Consider the following 19620-nt stretch of genomic DNA (forward strand, 5'->3'; position numbering starts at 1 on the left):
TACCGATAACCGTGTTCTTGCTGTGTCCTCACATGACAGAGAGAGAGAGAGAGAGAGAGAGAGACAGGGAGAGATCTTTGTTCTCTCCTTATAAGGACACTATCCCATTATGAGGACCCCATCCTCATGACCTCATCTAAAAGTAATCACCTCCCAAAGGCCCCATCATACGGTAGTACTATTTTTAGTTTTTTAAGGCTTTTCTATACTGTTCTCCACAGAGGCTGTATCAATTTACATTCCCACCAACAGTGCAAGAGGGTTCCCTTTTCTCCACACCCTCTCCAGCATTTATGGTTTGCAGATTTTTTGATGATGGCCATTCTGACTGGTGTGAGGTGATACCTCATTGTAGTTTTCATTTGCATTTCTCTAATGAGTAGTGATGTTGAGCAGCTTTTCATGTGCCTCTTGGCCATCTGTACGTCTTCTTTGGTGAAATGTCTATTTAGGTCTTCTGCCTATTTTTTAATGGGGTTGTTTGCCTTTTTGATATTGAGCTGCATGAGCTCATACAGAGTGAACTAAGCCAGAAAGAGAAAAACAAGTATCGTATATTAATGCATATATGTGGAATCTAGAAAAATGGTACAGATGAACCTATTACAGAGCAGGAATAGAAACGCAGACGTAGAGAATGGACATGTGGACACAGAGGGGGAAGGGGAGGGTTGGATGAATTGGGAGATTAGGTTTGACATGAATACACTACTATGTGTAAAATAGATAGATAGTGGGAACTTGCTGTATAGCACAGGGAGCTCAACTCAGTGCTCTGTGATGACCTAGCTGGGTGGGAATGAGGGGGGAGGGAGATGCAAGAGGGAGGGGATATATGTATACATATAGCTGATTCACTTCACTGTGCAGCAGAAACTAATACAACATTGTAAAGCAATTACATTCCAATAAAAAAAATTTTTTTAAAAAGTAATCACCGGGCTTCCCTGGTGGTGCAGTGGTTGAGAGTCCGCCTGCCGATGCAGGAGACGCGGGTTCGTGCCCCGGTCTGGGAAGATCCCACATGCCGCAGAGCGGCTGGGCCTGTGAGCCATGGCCACTGAGCCTGCGCGTCTGAAGCCCGTGATCCGCAACGGGAGGGGCCACAGCAGTGAGAGGCCCGCAAAAAAAAAAAAGTAGTCACCTCTCAAGGGTCCATCTCCAAATACAATCACACTGGGGGTGTGGTTTCAGCCTATGAATTTTGGGAGACACAATTGAGTCCATAGCTCTGAGCAAAGAGGATAAAGTTTTATAATGACTATTTGGCCATTTGTCCAGCATTCTGCTCCAGTACAGCACCTATGGTAGCAGGAATATGTTCAAAACAAGGTATCCTGCACATAAAAATCTATGTACATTTTGTATGGGTAGAAGCGAGGGAAATGCAAAATTGAGGAGTGTTGAGAAATGAGGGAGAGGGACAGGCAAAAGCCAGTCTGGGGGTGGGGTGGGGGTCCTGCATTTACGAAAAAGTAGGGATTTTATCTCCTGAATGACTGGGAGCATGAAAAAATAGAGTCAGTGATGTAGTCACACGTGGTTGGCTGTTAGCTTTAAGAGCTACAAAAATGTTCATCCTAATGACCCCACTTTGGGGAATTTATCCTAAGAAAATAAACCAGAAGATCAAGAGAGGTATGTACACAAAGACATTTATCACATTATTTACAATAATAAAAACTGGGAGAAATCCACAAAGGAATACTTAAGTAGTTATTAAGTAAATGTTTGTTGAGTGAACCAGTAAATTCTTGCTAATATAAAGCGACAATTAAAACACTGAAGTCCAGGTTAACAGAATGGAAAAACCCTTGAAGTAGGTCAAATAAACAAAATATAAAATTATAACTACACAATAGTACAACTCTGTAAATACAGTGACAAAAGATGGACAAAACTAGGAATAAATACAGATCAAGATGACCACAGACTATTTGTTAGGTTGGTGCAATTATGTACCACCGACATATCATGTCTACAAAAGATACTGCCATTTTACAAATAAAAAGCAACCATCTTGTGAAAGGTAATCTGGTCAGCTTGACTGCAGTCACAACCTCACAGAGTAGCCTTTGTTTGTAGCCAGCCTGAATAAACATTTGGCTTTCAGTGACACAAGTGAATTGATGAAATACTTGGGGTCAATATAGTGGAATGAAGGATGTGTTTTATAATGAAGCACAGAACAACGTGGTAACTGGGGGAAGCAGGGTAAAGGAGGAAGAGGATTTGAGCTGTTAAATGAACTACATGCTTCAGGACAAATCATCCACTATCTCCCATTAGCAGGATGAGAAACAGGGAACCTAAACAGTATGATGGCTGAGCAGAACCGTGCTTATCCTCCCTGGAAACAAACACTGGAAAGAAAGAGAACCAGATACTTGGCACTAGTTAAGACATTACTGGATTGTGCCATTATAGCTTATTGGGTAATACGTTCCCTCAAGGTAGAGCTGTAGAATTTCAGAGCTAGAAAAGGGGTTAGGTGATTCCGCCAAAGTCACACAGTTGATGTTTAACACTGAAATAGAAACACAGCCTCTCTGCTAATGGGTGGGGTTGTGTTCATGTCTTGCTAGTTGTTTGGCATAAGGTGTCCAGCACTGGAGCTTGCTGGTCGTTGAGTGGAACTGGGTCATAGCGTTGAGATGGAGATCTCTGGGAGAGCTCTCGCCGATTGATATTACGTGGGGCTGGGAGGTCTCTGGTGCACCAATGTCCTGAACTCGCCTCTCCCACCTCAGAGGCTCAGGCCTGACACCCGGCTGGAGCACCAAGACACTATTTACAAAAGCCAGGACATGGAAGCAACCTAAGTGTCCATCGACAGAGGAATGGATAAAGAAGATGTGGCACATGTATACAATGGAATATTACTCAGCCATAAAAAGAAACGAAATTGAGTTATTTGTAGTGAGGTGGACAGACCTAGAGTCTGTCATACTGAGTGAAGTAAGTCAGAAAGAGAGAAACAAATATCCTATGCTAACACATATATATGGAATCTAAAAAAAAAAAAAGGTTCTGAAGAACCTAGTGGCAGGACAGGAATAAAGATGTAGACATAGAGAATGGAGTTGAGGACATGGGGAGGGGGAGGGGTGGGTGGGTGGGCTGGGACGAGGTGAGAGAGTGGCATGGACATATATACACTACCAAATGTAGAATGGATGCCTGGTGGGAAGCAGCCGCATAGCACAGGGCGATCAGCTTGGTGCTTTGTGACCACCTAGAGCGGTGGGATAGGGAGGGTAGGAGAGAGACACAAGAGGGAGGAGATATGGGGATATGTGTATACATATAGCTGATTCACTTTGTTATACAGCAGAAGCTAATGCACCACTGTAGAGCAATTATACTCCAATAAATATGTTTAAAAAATACTTCATAGAAGTAAAAAAAAAAAAGAAGATCTTTAAAGGAGTTTTACTAGCTGAACTTGTGGGCATTTTTGGAGCATATTTTTTCTTTAAAAAGATGAACACAAGCCAAGGTTTCATGCAAACAATGAGCAAGAAATTCCCCTTCATCTTGGAAATTCATTACAAATCCATTGAACACTCTGGAATGTACGGAATCACAGAGCAAGATCCAGAAAAGTGGCTGAATGGCAAAAATTAGGAATTTGCCCATTGATCAAGGTTTGCCCTATTTCATAGTATCAGGCAAGACTAAAATTCCAAAGTTGACATGGATGGATTTCAGAATATTTAAGGTTAAATGTAAACTCTAAGTCAGAGGTTTTATTCTTTGGACTAACTGTGAAGAAACTGATGGAAGATTTTTTTATTATGTTATAAATGGAGCTTTGTTTACTACTCAAAATAAAGTAGTTCTCCTTAAAAAACAAAACAAAAAACCTCCCCTGTAATTCCGAATATATAAACCTTTCAAAATAGATAAAATAGTAAGACATCTATTTTTAATATTTATTACATTTTTTCTTTTCCATTATAGTTATTACAAGATACTGAGTATATAGTGCCCTGTGCTATACAGTAGGACCTTGTTGTTTCACCTAATTTATTCCCCTCTCCTTTCCCCTTTGGTAATCGTAGGTTTGTTTTCTATGTCTGTGAGTCTGTTTCTGTCTTGTAAATAAGTTCATTAATATTTATTACATTTTAACTCATATTTAAAATCACATTATCTAAAAATATATTAACTAGAAATATCGCTTTTATCCATTTTCACTTTACCTGAAACAATATTTACACTCTACATCGATGTCTCTGGTACTACTAGAGCCACTCGGGAATACAATTTGTCATAAAAAAAGAAAAAAAAAAAAGAAACACAGGCTTCAGAGTCACAGGGACCGAGTTTCAAACTCCAGAACCACCGCTTTCTTGCTATTTTAATTATTCACTCCCTCCAACTACAACTCCACCACAATATGTCAAGGGCTGTCATCCTCCCCCTACCACCAGTGAAGGGGTCCTCACTGCCAGCTGGACAGCAAGTGGTCCATCTCTAAAATCCCATTTTATTTTATTTTAAATTGATGTCCAGTTGATTTAAAATGTTGTGTGAGTTTCTGGTGCACAGCAAAGTGATTCAGTTATGTATTTTTTCAGATTCTTTTCCATTATAGTTTATTACAAGATATTGAATATAGTTCCCTCTGCTATACAATAGGTCCTTGTTGTTCATTTCACATATAGTAGTTTGTATCTGCTAATCCCAAACGCCTAGTTTATCCCTCCCCTCCACCCCACCCCCCTTTCCCCTTTGGTAACCATAAGTTTGTTTTCTACGTCTGTGAGTCTGTTTCTGTTCTGTAAATAAGTTTCTTCATATCATTTTTTTGATTCCACATATAGGTGATATCCTATGATATTTGTCTTTCTCTGTCTGGTTTACTTCATTTAATATGATAATCTCTAGGTCCATCTACGTTTCTGCAAATGGCATTATTTCATTCTTTTTTTTATGTCTAAGGGAAATCCCATTTCAGAGTCGGCTTCCCAGGACCACTTCCAGTACCAACTGCCTCAGACTAAGATCCCTGCAGACAGACTCTGAGATGGGGAGTTGCCTGTTGAAAGTTTGTAAGGAAGGAAGGAACGACAGCAGGAACGGGTGGAGGGAGAAGTTGGGAAAACTGACACTGGCCGTGAATTGGGATGGGATACCGGTGACAGGGGACATACTCCTGGTATAATATTTCTGGCACTACAGAGGCATGAGGAAAATGGTAACTAGAAAGACAGTGGAATTGGCTGCTACAGAGTACCACTGATTTGATGGAAAGAGGATACAGTTTCAGGATGAGATAAGGAGAAGGGCTCCTATTCTGCAGAGTGAATTGCAGCAGACAGGCTGTGGGGCTGGAGCTGCAGTGGCTGCTTCCTGATTATGCTGGTTTCCCCCTCGACCAGGACAGTGGCAACTGAGGCTCTGGAGCTGCCAGCTCCCTTGGCAGCTCAGGTTGACAGTGTGGCTTTGGTTATTGCTTCTGGAAGCTCATGCCATATCTATTTCTTTAGCCCTCCCAAGGATTCTGCAGCTGAAGGCTGGTCAATTCCAACCCAAGCCTGTTGGATTTCAAAACCCATGTTCTGTCCTCAACACCTCGTGGTGACTGGGAGGACTGAGCTTTCATTACCTAAAATGAACTAAGTCAAGGAGAGGACACGTAGTTGGAAGGCACTACAGGGGGAAATGTGCTCAGTTGTAGGCACAAGGAACTTGAAATAAGACAGCTGATGGGACCATCTAGCAGAAATTTGAGGGTGAGGGATTGGCTCTCATTAGAGAGCCCGGGACTAAAAATGTAGATTTTGAATTCTTTCCTAGAAGTGATGGTTGACAGCTTGGTCCTGGGTATGATTGCCTAGGAAGAGTGTAGGAAGAGAAGAGGGCTGAGAGGAGGACTGTAGCCAAGGAAAAGGATGCAGTGGAAAAAATAAAAGCAGCCATTTGGGGATAAAATACTTGGGTTCAAGTCCTGGCTCTACATCATACAAGCTGTGTGATGTTGGGCAAGTTACTTGACCTCTCTGTGCTCAGTTTAGGAGAGAGCTTTAAGCATCTCACACTCCTGGCTCCAATCTTTGGTTCTGTTTGGAGGAGAGTAGAGAAGTTGCTTGTTGCCTTATATATGCAATATGGCTTTTCGCAGCTCTGGCCATCGTGTCTTCACATAACTGTGTTCAAGACAGGAAGAAAAGAAAGAGATTGAGTGGGAAAGAGGGCCCTTCTTTAATCTGGAGGCAGCTTTTCTCGATATTCTTCAGCAAATGTGTTCTCCAGTCTCATTGGCCAGGATCAGGTTGCATGGTCACCCTCAGTTGCATGGGAGGCTGGGAACAAGCCAGGTTTATGACTCTCTTTGGAGCCTTTTTCTTGCTGGTCTCCTTAGAATGTTCTACCTCCAGACTTTGGAACGACTTGCTCCCTCATTTCACTTAGGTCTCTGTTCATATCTTATATCTGGCCTCCTTAACCTTCTCCATCACTCTCCTTAGTCTTAGTATTTTTTTAATACGTTTACTAGAATGTAAGCTCGACAAGTGCAGGGATTTCGATATACTCACTAGTGCATCCTTGTGCCTACAACAGTGCATGGCACAGAGAAGGTGCCTCTTGTTGATGGAATACATAAATGGATGGATGAATGATCTTTGCCAACAGCTGTATGAGTCATGTGAGCATATGAGGTGTCACCCCTTTTATGACTGAGGAAACAGTGGCTTGGGAACATCCAGCAGCTTGTCTAGGCTTTATAGCTAGCTAATCAATCACCCTGTAGATTTCTAGGATTTCCCGTCTATCTGATTCTATTAAATCACACTTAGTCTAAGAGTTAGGAAACTGGGCTTCCTCTCCTGGCTATGTGGACAATTTTCTGTATGACCTTGGGCAAATTAGAAAAGTTGAATTTTCTAAGCCTTGTTATTCCAATCATGTGAATAAAGGCAAGGTGGTTGTTGTGTGGGGGTGTTTTTTTTTTAACCTCCAAGATCCTTACCAGCTTTACCTTTACTTCAATATCAAATAATTCACACTTGTAAGTTAATCATTGCTGTTATATTTGCTTCCTGCCTTGGAACAGAGAGTGTAATCGATATGTAGGGTGCAGCCCAGTGGTCCCACACTTACCAGCAAAGTCCACATGGGCCTTCTTGTTCTCCCTGGCAGGGGACCTGGTCACTCCTGTATTAGCTAGACAGCTGCGGCCCTTGTTCTTGCTAGCTCTTTCATCTTGGGCAAAATGTGGCTTCTCTGAGCTTCAAATCTTTTCTGGGAAGATTAAGTGGGATAATATACATAAGACAGAGTTGAAATTGCTTGTTGCTCGGAAATTGTTAAAATGAATGCCGGCCACGTAGAGACAAATGGGCCATGATGTTGTTACGCTTTGATGATTGCCGTGTGTCCCTCCTATATTAAAAATATTGCTTAACTGTGGAAATACAGTAAACACAGGATCCATGTATTTTTCTGGAAAAATTTTTTAAATGTGCAACCTTGCACAGCTCATTAAAGGACGTGGCTCATAAAATCAGCATAGCTTTTGCCGGCCAGGGTGAGGGAAGAGACCAAGTGGCAAGTACCATGTCGGATGCTTGTAGATACACAATCCCATATAATGCCCAATAAATATTGCTGACATACTGAATCCCTGCCCTCCACCGGCAACAGTTCAAACATATCTGATGTGCATTTTTTATTTGTCTGTTCTTGAAAAGAAAGTCTGTTGTTTTGTATGTACTGAAATGAATAGTATTGTGTTATAGATCTCCTTCTGCTTTTACTTTTTATCACTAAGCACTATGCGTATAAGATGGGTCCATGTTCCAGGACAGATGCTTGGCTGTTTCTTGGAACGCTGCATGGAGTTGCAGCAGTGTCCATTCTCATTTTACTCACCCTGCAGTGATGCACCTTGCGAGGGGGAAGCCCTCGGGCACTGCTGATGGGAAGGAAGGTAAGCTGCTATGGCCATTCTGGAGAACAATCTGGCAGAGTACTGGGTCACATGCCAGTCATACATCCTGTGATGTGGGTAGGTACGATAGAGAAATCTGTTTGTTGCAGTGTTGTTTATGAAATCCAAGAGCTGGAGCTGGGCAGTTGTGTGCTGGAAACTGGTATGCAGCTCACAAGGGACAATTGTTAAATTTTCAGGAATTTGATGAGCTGGTGTCTATATTCAGCCATTATTAAAAATCAAATTATATAAATATTATATGTTATATCTAAATATATATTAAAACCAAAGGTAATAAGTACTTAAAATTCATCACTTCCTAATTTTTTATTATCAGTCACTGTCTGTCATCTAGGCCCTAGAGGTGATGACATCTACTGTATGGTGGAAATACTTTATCATATTGTACTCAACTGTCCATCTCTTCCCCTGTGTTCAGGGACATCACATTGGCAGCATGAAACAGGCCACTGTCGTAATAATTACACCATGAAAATTAGCAAACGCTAAAACCAGGGTTTTTTTTGTTTTTTTTTTCCCCTGAGAGCCATTTGTTAAACATTTACCAGTTCACTGCAGACTGGTATTATCTCTCCTTTCCAAATGAGGAAAATGAGGCTCAGACAGGTTATGAAACTTGCCCCAAATCATACAACTTTTGAGTAGGAGAGACTGGATTCAGACCCAGGTCTGTCTCAGACTTTGTACTATGATGAAAATTAGAAGTGAGTTATACCATTTAGACTATACCTTTTTTTTTTTTTTTTGCACTACACGGGCCTCTCACTGTTGTGGCCTCTCCTGTTGCGGAGCACAGGCTCCGGACGCGCAAGCTCAGCGGTCATGGCTCACGGGCCCAGCCGCTCCGCGGCATGTGGGATCTTCCCGGACCGGGGCACGAACCCGTGTCCCCTGCATCGGCAGGCGGACTCTCAACCACTGCGCCACCAGGGAAGCCCTGGACTATACAATTCTTACCTTATCACCACCAGGGCAGTTATATTTTTAGTTAAAACCAAAACAAAAAAACTATTGGCTGCCAGTATCTGGGTACAGTGTGAATCAAGAAAAGCAGAGTTTCTAGAAACATGTGCTTTTACCAAGTGAGTGTCATTAACTGCTCACGTGAGAGCTCTGTCCCAAAACACAGGTGCTGTTGCTGACAGTACGGATGAAAAATAAACGAGCTGCTCTTCATGTTTGTGTTGTGAAGCTGCATAAACTAATCATTCGGACACCACAGTTAAGCTATTTTAGCTACTGTTTAACCTTATAGTATTTGTTAAGTAATACTATCTGCACACTGGAGGCCTTAGGCCTTGACCCTGTCCCTGCCTGTTGGTGTGTGTTTACATACGTGAAAGTTACTTCCTAAATTTTCCTTGGAGAGCAACTTGAAGTTTAGCCACATTTTGTTCTCATTGTCAAATATCTATTCCCTCCCTCATTTAGTCATTCAGTTAGCCCTCAAAGAACCTTTATAAAGCCCCTGTTATGTACAAAACACAGGGGAAACAAGGATCAATAAAATATGTCCCTGACCTTCAGAAGCTAACAGTCCAGCATGAAAAACATACATTTTAAACATGGAACTGTGATTAAAGGCCCACGATAAAGGCAAATACAAAGGCTATGGGAATGTCTTAGTCCCTTCGGGCTGCCATAACAAAATACTACAGACTGCTTGTAAGTAACAGACATTTATTCCTCACAGTTCCGGAGGCTGCCAAATCCAAGATCAAAGTGCCGGCATAGTTGGGTTCTGGTGAAGGCCTTCTTCCTGGTGGCAGATTGCCGACTTCTCTCTGTGTCTTCACGTGGTGGAAGGGACAAGCAAGCTCCCTGGTCTCTTTCATAAGGGTACCAATCCCATTTATGAGGGCTCTGCTCTCGTAACCTAATCACCTCCCAAAAGCCCCACTTCCTGTCACCATCACCTTGGGGGTTAGAATTGCAATGTAAGAATTTGGGGAGGAGAGCACAAATATTCAGACCATAGCATAGAATAACTAATTTCATAGTATAAACTGAACCTCAGGACAGTATTGGGTCTCTTTGGCCAAGGAAATGGTAACTTGGGCCCTGTACCAAAGAAACGAGTATAGAAACATCTAGCTTGAGTGAGGTTTACTCTGGCAGAGATTAGACTACGTATTTATCAATTAAGCAAGGGAAAGCGTACAACGCAATGAATATTCGTAGGCACTGGTTAAATTTCTGACTCTGCTGCTTCCTTACTGTGTGACCTTGAACAAGAAGAAATTTCCCCTATCTGGGACTCAAACTCTTCATCTTGTGTATTGGTTAGAGTGAAGGCTAGATTGTTATAAAAAAAGATACAGTAGCTTCGAGAAAATGGAAATTTCTCTCTCCACTAATAGTCTGGCCAATCCAGTTGGCAGGATAACTGCTTTGTGAGGTCATTCTGAGATATAGGTTCCTTCCATCTTGCTGTTCTGGCATTCCTGAGAGTTGCCTTATTTGTTGAAAAAGGGCTGCAGGCATGCCCGTGTTCAGGCCATAGGGATGTGCACACACCCTTTCTGCTTCCATTCCATTGATTACATGCCATACCTGGCTATAGGGGAGACTTGGGGTGCTCTAGGCCCAAGAAAAAGGAAAGAAAGGACTTTGAGAGGAGAACAAGCTGTCAACCACAGCTTGAGACCAGAAAGTTGAGCAAACTATTTCTAACATGACTCAGCTCAACACTTTTATGCATCAAATTCTCTCTGAAATATGAATATGAGATGAACATTACTTTTTTTTTTTATCATTACATCAGTTCTCAACCTCCCAGACCGCTAAATGGTTAAGTACAAAGATGAACTGAAGTGAGGGCATATAGATATGAAACAACTGGATTTCCTAGGCTGATATATATATTTTTAAGTATTTTTAGTAAGGAAAATTTCAAGGGTACACCAAAGTACAGAATATAGTATAAGAAATCTCTGTGTACCTACTACTAAGCCTCAACTGTTTTCAACGTACAGCCAATTGTGTTTCACGTATACCCCCCAATACCTGGGCATTTCATTTATCCCATTTATATATATCTTAAGCGTATCCTCTATTCTAGACAGTGTACTACGTACATGATTCCACCAGAGCAAGCAGGCTTTCTGGTGCTTCTATAGTAATTGCCACCATTCATTTTGTAAGTTAAGGCATTTAATCTTCCAATAATGCTACTCAATAGATACTACCATTCTGCAGATGAAAGAACTAAAGCACTCCCCCAGTGGGTTAAGCACCAGAGCTGAGATTCAAACCCAGGCAGTCTGGTTTCGGTGGCTGTGCCTTTAGCCATGACACCACAGTGTATCACACAGGAATTTACATTGCTCCACTGGACACTGAACTGCTTATCCAGAGCTTCTGCATTAAAATTCTTCCTGCCCTGCTTTTCCCAAGATCAATGAATAGAACTGTCCTTAAAACACTCTTTGGGTGGTCCACCTTCCCCCAAACAAAATAACAACTTACTCAAAGCCATATTCTAATATATTTGTAATTTTGAAATGTTAGCTTCCTTTTCTTCTTCTTTAACTATTACCCATCACGGTTTCACAAGTCTTAGAACTGAGTTTCTCTTAGGGCACGCTATTAAAATAACACATTTATAAGTGTTCTAAACAAGATTACTAATTTTAAAAGTGTTTACACTTATCTTATCCTAATTAAATAATTTATGTGAAGTGCCCAATACAGTGGCTAGCGGAGTTCACTATAAATATTAATTTCTTCATTTACTCTGATAACCATATAAAGTAGGTTGGACAGGCTCTATTAATCAGATTTGACAGATGAAGAAACTGAACTACAAAGAGGTCCTACTGCTCAGCAGTTCGTTAAGATCCCCTCCAACATGAGGTCCCTTGATTCATGAGGTCTCCTGGTTCACACTAGTGCATATTACTCAAAGCTTGCAATTCTCTGGGTGTATACAGTATTTCTCCCTAGAGGAGGAGTTGATCGCCCCGCTTGGGCTGTGCTTGACCTGACTGCTGATCTGGAGGAAATAAGGGAGGTAGAGACAAATCTTAGGACAAACATCATCTTGTGAGGCTCCTGTTGCTGGTGGCGCCTCTGCAGTGTCTGCAGGCAAGAGAGACCACTGTCGGGACTTCCCTGGCCGTCCAGCGGTTAAGACGCTGCACTTCCACTGCAGGGGGCGCGGGTTCGATCCCTGGTTGCGGAACTAAGATCCTGCATGCCACTTGGCAAGGCCAAAAAATTAAAAAACAGCAAACAAACAACCCCCTGCCCCCCAGAAAACCCCACTGTCCTTTAAGAAGAGGGAGGGCACTGCTTCTGGGGTTCAAGGTCCTCAGGTTTGTCCATTCAAATATCCCTATCCCATGTCTTAAGGTCTACCATTTCCTTTTCTGGGCCCTGACACTGATATCAGAGACTGTTAAGGCTGTGTTTGTTCTCCTTGGTAACCGTGCTGTACTCCCAGCATTCCCAGTTTTACAGCACTCCTTGAGGTTGATAGTCGGCTAACCAAGTCTGACACTTTCTTTTCCCTTAACAAGACTTCTAAAGACCAGCAACTAAAGTCAGCCAGTTCTACATTCCTTATAATTAACATTGACCATATTTTTTTTATGAGCTGCGACTACATAAATCAATGCTTCATCTTCCTTCTTCATCATTCCAATTCACTGCTGGTGAAAATCTCAGTAACTGTGATACTGCTGCATGCCGGGGGTTAAGATCACCCCACTTACCAACATTAATGGGATACTTATCACTATCCAATTGGTCCAATACTAGACTCCATCTGGAATGTCTGTTTGTAGAGCTGCTTGTGGTACCAAGTGTCTTAGCCTGGGTTCCCAAAGTAGCAAGGTTCAGAGAAGTACTTGCATGCATGCGTTTATTTTGGAATATGATTCCAAGAAAAAAGAATGGGGTCTGGGAAGAGTAAAACAAGGAAGGACAATCCAATTCAAGGGTGTTTTATTGAGCTGATCACTGCTCATCAGCTTTATATTTCTGGGGACCATCTGAGGATTCATGTAGAATCAGTCACTTGAGGGTGATGTGATGAATATTTTTCTACTGGTTCTCATCCCCTAGTAGGTAAGTGTTGCCCCTGGGAGTTTATGTGTTAAAATTTCTCACTATGATTGTGGATTTATATATTTCTCCTTGTAGATGTATCAATGTTTGCTTCATGTGTTTTGAAGTCATATTATAAGTAGAATCTAGAATTAGAATATTTCGCTGGTAATTTGGTGTTATTATCATTATAAAGTGACCTTCTTAGTAATGCTTTTTGCCTTAAATTCTAGTTTATGTGATAATACCTACCATGGGATAACTTAATTCCATAATTTCAATCTATTGGTATTCATATGTTGGACTTTTAAAAATTTAGTTTCACAATTCTTATCTTTTAATTGGAGCATTTATTCCATTTACATTTGATCTTAAAGATATAGTTTGATTTAAATCCACTCTTATGAAATGTGTTTCCTGTCTGTCTTGCCTATGTCCCACCACCCCCTGGATTTTTGTCTTTTTCAATCATTCTATTTTGGACTATTAGTTGAAAATAATACATTTTTATCTTTTTAGTGGTCCCACAAGGCAAAACATGCATTGCTGACATATCAGAGTCTAGCGTGAAGTAATACCTTTACTCTCTTCTCAGATGATGTGAGGACTTTAGTACACTTGAACTTCATTTACCTGCTTTGTGGTTTGTATGCTAGCATTGCAGTGGATTTTAGTTCTAAATATTTTTAACTCCACAAGACGTTTACCACTTTCTTTGGTCTCCAATCATTCCTGCATCACTAAACTTCGATCAACTTGAAGATCATCACTAGAATTTCCTTTATGCAGGTTTATTGGTGATAAACTGTGATTTTGTCATCTGAAAATGTCTTTATTCCTTCTTCATAAATATTTTTGTTAAGGGTAGAATTCTTTTTTTTTTTTTTTGGCTGCCCCGCACGGCTTGCAGGATTTCAGTTCCCCTACGAGGGATTGAACCCAGGCCCCAGAAGTGACAGCCCAGAGTCCTAACCACTGGACCGCCAGGGAATTCCAACTTTGGCATTCTTTTAGCCCATTTCATCACTGTCTTTTGGCTTCTCCTATTGCTACTGAGAAGTTTATTTCTCACTTTTTTAAAGGTAAGTGCTGCCACCCACCCCCTTTTTTCTTTTGGTCAGCTTTTAAGATTTTTCTCATTGTCTTTAGTTTTCTACAATTTCAGTACGTTGTGGACTTCCATTTATTTATCTTGCTTGACATGTGTATGGTCTGCTTGAATCTGTGGACTAATGATTCTCTCCGTTTCTGGAAAATTCTCAGGCATTACATCATACAAATTAGACTCCTCCCTATTGTCTCCTCTCCTCTGGGACTCCAATTAAACACACCGCAGGTCTTCTCACTGTATTCCTTAAGACACTCACTCTCTTCTGTTTATTCCCCACCTCCCATCTGGTTGTCTTTCCGATCCTCATTCTGTATGAATCCTTCTAATCTGTCTTCTCACTCACCAACTCTCTTAAACTTTATCTAATCTGCTGCTAAACCCCTCCAATGAATTCTAGAATTCTATTTAGAACCTAGTTCACTTGTTTTTTGGAGTCTGATAATGCTAATAATGAAGTCTCTGTGGGTCTGTTTTGTGTTTCTGATTGTATGCAATACATTGTAATTGCAAATTCATTTGTAGAAATAATTTGATGCATAAGAGGATTTTTGTTTGCTTCTTGTAGACATCTGGGGTACTTACAAATTTCAAGATTTTTTGTGTTCTCAGTGACCCATGTGACATGAAGCCTGGTTAAATAGATTGATGAGTGGCTTAATTCTGGTTCCCTCTAGTTCCTAGGATATTAACCTTTTGAGTTCCAGACCAAAATGGGGATTTATAGGAAGGTTCCCACCTGGGCAAGTCCTAAACATGGACTTTGTACCCATAGCCCCAAGGTGCCATGAATATGCAGCTGTGACTCTTGGCTTCCTCCCTAGTTTGGCAAATTGGAGACAAAAGCAATTGTGGGGAATTCCCTGGTGGCCCAGTGGTTAGGAAACCGTGCTTCCACTGCAGGGGGTGCCGGTTCCATCCCTGGTTGGGGGAACTAAGATCCCACATGCCGCGCAGCACGACCAAAAAAAAAACAAAAAACAAAAAACAAAAAACAGCTGTGGATGCTGGGTTTACCATTCTAAGCTTGTACCTTTTCCTAGCTCTCATCTCAGCTGGAAATTCTTCACTGTATTAGTAGTTCTTTTTTGACTTAAAGGATTATTTTGGTTCAGGTTTTTTGGTTGTCTTCTGTGGGAAGATTGGTATAAATCATTGAGTTTTCCATTTACCAGAAGGAGAAAATCCTTCTATTATTATCTCCTCCCAGAGCCCATAATGGTTAAAATTCTTTGAAAGGATAAAGAACTGTTCTCTATTCTAATAATACATCAAAACATGCATCTTTGATGTTGAGAGTAACAAAGAGAAATGAAAGGAGATTTTATTTCATTTATTTATTTTGGCTGCACAGCATGCGGGATCTTAGTTCCCCGACCAGGGATCGAACCAGTGTTCCCTACAGTGGAAGCATGTAGTCCTAACCACTGGACCACTGGGAAAGTCCAAAAGGAGATTTTTAGACTCACCTTGTTTTGCCTTCTTTATCATCATAATAAAATAGCAAAAGCTGTGACTTGAATAAAGCATTATGGTTAACAAATATTTTCCAATAAAAATGGTAATCTTTAAACCAACTCCTGGACTTTATTAACACTACCCCCCTTCTTTGCTCTGGATAGGTCACACTTCTTGACCTTATTTATATAAATGCTATTTCCAGCTCTTTTTCAAATTGTTACCCCTAAGTCTTCTTGGGTACAAACACAAGCTCCTCTGTCCATATATCATCTGACTTAACATGCTCGACACCGTTGTGTGGCATTAGAGTACTCATTTGATAGACATGGAAAATGAGGCTTAAAGAAGCAGACTGCTCTAACACGAGCCCCTGGATCCAAATCCAGTGTTCTCCACACCCTGCCATTTCACCTGTTCATTTTGGGCAAGTCATTTCAAGGCCAGCCCTCCTCCTTATTTTCTTAGAGTAAAATGTGAAGGGGAGACAATGCAACCACTACAGTCCCCCCTCCTGTTCTGATACCTTCTGGAAAAGACTTGGGCTTGTTTTGCTGGTGGACTTTTGTAGCAGTTACATAAGAAGTTCAGGGAGAAAAGTGGGCTGGACACTCTCTTTTGGTGGTTGGAATTCGAATCTAAGCCTCCTCTCTCTGCTCTGCGGAGGACCACCCTCATATCTTTTGGAATGATGATGGTTTAAACCATTTGCATGTGTTCCACTACGCCCATTTGTGGAATGTTTTGACGGAGAATAGTATCTACACATCCAGATAATTACGGCAGCATATGGACAGGCTTGTGAGTGAGGCATATGATGAGGCTAATAAATTTCATGTCTTAGAAGGATAAGCTTTTCTTAAGAGAAGAAACAAATGAAGCTCTGCAGAGTGAAATCCTCTTCATCCTTAAAGAAAAATCAGGCATGTTCTCACTTGAGGATGTAGTGAAAGGAGTATCTGGAATCAGGAATTCTGGATTTAGTCCTCTGCTATTAATTAGCTTTGTGACTTTAAGTCACAGATTTATTTGGATTTTAATTTTCTCCATTGAAAAATACGGATGAAATGAGATGTCGCAGATTCTTAGTAAACTCTTGAATTACTCTTCAAATGTAAATTCTCATCGTTTTATAACATCCATCTAGACACTGAATAGATTAGTGATGGGGGTGAGGGGTGGGAGGGGTAGCCAGGGACGCAGGTTTGCTCAACTTCTCCAAAGGAAGGAAAGGAAAGAGGTAGAGAGAAGAAATGAACATCTTAGGGCACTTCTTTTGCTTCCTATAGTATATTTGCATTTGGTAACCCGGTTTCCGACTGCCTGGTCATTGGAACACCGTAAAATATTGGGGAAAAAATGGAGATTTAAGCCAGATGGACCTGGTGCAACCCCTGTCTGTGCCACATGTCGTGTGAGTGCCAAAACTGCCTAACTTCTCCGAGACTGTCTCTGTATCTATAAAATGGGGATAGCCTTTTACGGTAATTGTGAAGATTTCCTGAGACACCTTATGAAAAAGTACCTAACAGTGTTTTGGACATTGTAGATGCTCAATAAATTCAAGTTCCATTCTCTCTTTTCTAGAGGGGAATTGCTGCATTTACAAATTTAATTGTGTTAACCTTTTATTGAGTGTTCATTGAGGCCCATCAATGGAATTACATACGGAAGGGGAAAACAAGTAGAAAACCTCCATAGAACTTTCTGCTCTGTGATAATTATCTGGGGGAAGTAATGTGCCAATTAGACTAAAACAAGAGGGAAGCTTAAACATTATCTGAGTGATTTTGAAAACTGTGTTATACAATAAAATAATAATATACATTAGGTAACACAGCTTCCAATTCATGCCGTTCCATGTTTCATTGACTCTCATCATCCTCTAGAACTCAAATGTAGAACACTCTTCCTTTCAAGGATATGATTTGCTGTGTAAAAGGAAAAAAAATAAAAAGCAGGCAAAACGATGTATCACTGGCCTTCTTCCTGCCAGCTTTCAAATTATCCCCATTTAACCTCAGAACTATCCAAAGAGCAGCATCCTTCGGCTGAAATTTCAGCTTACATGTTTCTATAGCTTCCCAGCTGAACTGTCATTTGCATGCCTCTTAAAAATTAATTATTAAAACCATTTCCATTAGTCTTTTGCTTGGCCTTCATGCAGTCATTTTTCTTGTGCTGTTTAACAAGTGACAAACCACCATCATTAGCTATAAATACACGGCACCAGATATGGAGAGAAGGCATATGACTCATGCTGGACTGTTCCCTAGGGCTAACCCAGTGATGACTGTATTCTGGGAAGTGGTGTCAGGTCCACTCTTAATCTACACACAAATTCCAAAGCAGCTGGCCATATGAAGAGAATTCTCTTGTCAGTTCCTTCTACTCCCCCTGCTTGATTCAAGGTATTGGGACACTTCATTCACTTAGTCTGTTGGTAAATTCCTTCTTCTACCTGTCCATACTCCTGGCTGTCCATCCACCCACCCATCCACCCATCCATCCATCCATCCAGTAAACATTATTCATTACCTTACCAACCAAGTGCTAACACAAGAGGCCGAAGATCAAATAAGAATGTGTTCCTGCCCTCAAAAAGAACACACCTGCAGGGAGCCTTCCCAGGTGGTCCAGTGGTTAAGACTCCACCTTCCAGTGCAGGGGGTGCAGATTCGATCCCGGTTGGGGAACTAAGATCCCATATGCCAAGATCTCCCACATGGGATGTGGCCAAAAATTAAAAAACAAAAAAGCAAAAAAACCACACCTTAAATGTGGGAGAGTTGGACAAATAAATGCACTGTTATTACAGTGTAGTAACCTCGATGATAGAGGAATGAAGTGAATGGTCTGGATGCCCGGACAGGGATATCAGGGAAGACTTCTAGGAAAAGATCGTATCAAGAATGAGTAAATGCCATTAAAATAAAGATTCAGGAGGGTGTGGGAGCACTCTCAGTAGAAGAACAGCATATGCAAAGGCACAGGACTGCAAAACAGAAGGACCCTCTGGAGAACTGGACGTGATTAAGAATGGCTGCATTGGAGAGTTCGTTGAGGCCAGTGGCCAAAGCAGAGAGTGAGGAAGGTGGCCTTACACTAATGGCGGTCAAGTCGTGCCCTTCCCATGCTGCGAGGGACGACTGGGGAAGCAGCCTAGCAGGTGGGCTCACAGGCATGTGCCTTATGTTGGGCTTTGGTGAAAGATTTCTTTTTAAAGAATATGTTCTGTTATAAGAAATATTTGAAAACCACTGGTCTAGATAATGAAGCGTCTGTGCTAAGTCAAGAGGTATGGTCCTTCGCCTCCAATGTGCAGAAGCTTGAGCGACAGAGACGGTCTCGTTTCTGTCTCATTCCCCACAGGACAGTGAATCTCAGCAGGAATGAGTCTCAACACAAGTTTAGATCATGAAAAACCTATGGGCTGTTTTTAACAATACAAACTACAAGAAGTGAAATCTGACAAAACTGGCTGATGGAAAAAACAAACAAACAAAAACAACAAAAATAAAGAAAGCTGGCTGGTAGAATATGGGTTAAAATGTAACAAAGCACTGCTAGACAGGTAAACACAGTGCAGGATACACTGTAGGTGAAGGAATCTACTCATTTGGTAACTCACATACCCTCCTGACTCTGGTAACCAGCAGAGAACATGCAGGGTGGGGGAATTTACCATCTATACTTTCATTAATCTGGTCATTGAAAACCTAAAAATTGAGCAGTTATAACACTCACAGTGCCTTATGTCCAAAGTGAGGTTTTCCTTGGCTCCAGGTACCACTTTTACTTGGAAAGTCGGGCTGCCAGAACATGATTTAGTTCTCTTTAAAAGTCGTTGCCAAACAAAATGAAAAATATAGATACCTATTTTATAAGCCTTTTTAAAAAATAAATTTATTTATTTTAGGCTGCGCTGGGTCTTTGTTGCGGTGCGTGGGCTTCTCACTGCGGTGGCTTCTCTTGTTGCAGAGCACAGGCTCTAGGCACACAGGCTTCAGTAGTTGTGGCACGTGGGCTCAGCAGTTGTGGC

General features: G+C 41.3%; 1 protein-coding gene across 7 annotated transcripts in view; it reads right to left on the reverse strand.

The window, feature by feature from the left end:
• LOC117199643 (WAS protein family homolog 6-like) overlaps positions 1 to 19620 on the reverse strand; it is a 90192-nt gene that overhangs the window by 17667 nt on the left and 52905 nt on the right. For 6 of the 7 annotated variants that reach the window (XR_007472972.1, XR_007472971.1, XR_004480914.2 and 3 more), the window contains one exon: positions 7111 to 7251. The exons of the other annotated variant lie outside the window; for it this stretch is intronic. The gene's annotated coding sequence lies outside the window, so the exon portion shown is untranslated. The remainder of the gene's footprint in view (positions 1 to 7110; positions 7252 to 19620) is intronic. 7 annotated transcript variants of the gene reach the window in all.

Source organism: Orcinus orca, chromosome 17 (assembly GCF_937001465.1).
Source record: "Orcinus orca chromosome 17, mOrcOrc1.1, whole genome shotgun sequence".
NCBI lineage: Eukaryota > Metazoa > Chordata > Mammalia > Artiodactyla > Delphinidae > Orcinus > Orcinus orca.